This window comes from Tiliqua scincoides, chromosome 2 (assembly GCF_035046505.1).
Source record: "Tiliqua scincoides isolate rTilSci1 chromosome 2, rTilSci1.hap2, whole genome shotgun sequence".
NCBI lineage: Eukaryota > Metazoa > Chordata > Lepidosauria > Squamata > Scincidae > Tiliqua > Tiliqua scincoides.
The window spans coordinates 37,278,990-37,280,507 of NC_089822.1; the positions used below are offsets into that span (position 1 = coordinate 37,278,990).

A 1,518-nucleotide genomic window follows, 5' to 3' on the forward strand; every position below is an offset into this window, starting at 1 on the left:
AAATAATAATTGCTAGCCTTTGAATATTTTATACTATCTGTATTTATAGAAATTTATTCCTATTGAAATAACATTGTGTGATATATTAACTATACCATTATGTCAAGATGCTGGGGAAATCAAAATCTTAAGGCATACTAGAAGGTTTGTTCTTCAACACCCACACATGCTCCTATGCCTCCTTCTTGAATATGGAACAAACAGTTCTTCATAAAAGGTTCTTCTCTTCTAGACCACAGATTATTGCTTGAGCTCTTATTCCATTCTTGAGCTTCTCAAATATTATATTTTATGTTTTTATTAAGATTCAAAGCAACAAGGTATTGTACTAAATACCTTTTAAATTTCCCTATACAAACACTTGCAATTTAATAAATAATACAACTTCAGAAAAGGAGATGAGGTGAATGGTTGGTTGGCAACCTTCAGTCTCGAAAGACTATGGTATAAACCTACAGCACCGGGTATTCCCAGGCGGTTTCCCATCCAAGTACTAACCAGGCCTGACCCTGCTTAGCTTCTGAGATCAGACAAGATCAAGCACGTGCAGGGTAACAGTAAAATCAAAAATATTTTAACTACAGACACCTGTCAGTTCCACCTCTGCTGGATTCTGCTTTAGATACTGAGTTTTTGCTTTACTAGACATGTTTACCAGAACAATGTCAGGATCGTCCAGAGGCATGTTTTTGGAATTTTGCAAGACCTAAAAAATAAAATGCTAAATCAACTTCTTTTCAGTTTTTTTAAGATTTAGATTGTGCAATTGCACAATTTTGGAACTGCATAATTAAAATAGTAATCATTTAAAAATACTTAAAAAAAAACCAAACAAACCCAGAATAATTGTTGTTGGATTTCATCTATGTCTTTATTTCCTTTAAAAATGTTTTCTTACAGGAGCACAAACGAGGAGGGATTTGTTTATTTATTTATTTAGTTTAAAAATGCTTATTAGTAGGACTCATATGCATTACTGGCATTTGAAATTCTTAATTCCTGCTGGAATTAAAATAGAGTAGCTGGCAGAATGAAAAGTAATGGAATGAAACTGAGGGAATAAAGTCATCCTCAGTGCTAACTGCAACAAATATATTTTAGGAAGTTTTCTTTTTTTAAGGTCAGAATACATTGAATGAACTGAATCTCAAAAGGCAAAGCCACTGAAAAAAGTAAGAAAATGGGGTAAAGATGTCCTTTTTGTTAAAAACAATAACTCATAAGAAGATAAGGACAGCCCTGCTGGATCAGGACAAAGGCCCATCTAGTCCAGCTTCCTGTAGTATCTCACAGTGGCCAACCAGATGCCTCAGGGAGTAAAGACGTGAGCAGTTCACAAGTTGCCAAGTCACCCGAAATCACACGGTTTTGCAACTCTAATCTGAGTCATTGACTCGAGTTTCCAACCCTGCAAATAACAAAGGCAACCTAATTCAAACTAACTCCCCATACAGTGATGCTGTGGCACCAGTGTGGCTTCTGCTGCATCCCATAGGGGAGTTTTGGCCTCCAGAGGCC

The 1,518-nt window shown here is 36.0% G+C and overlaps 1 pseudogene; it reads right to left on the bottom strand.

Moving 5' to 3' along the window:
* Positions 1–449: 449 nt before the first annotated feature.
* Positions 450–571, bottom strand: LOC136642478 (5S ribosomal RNA; annotated as a pseudogene).
* Positions 572–1,518: the final 947 nt, after the last annotated feature.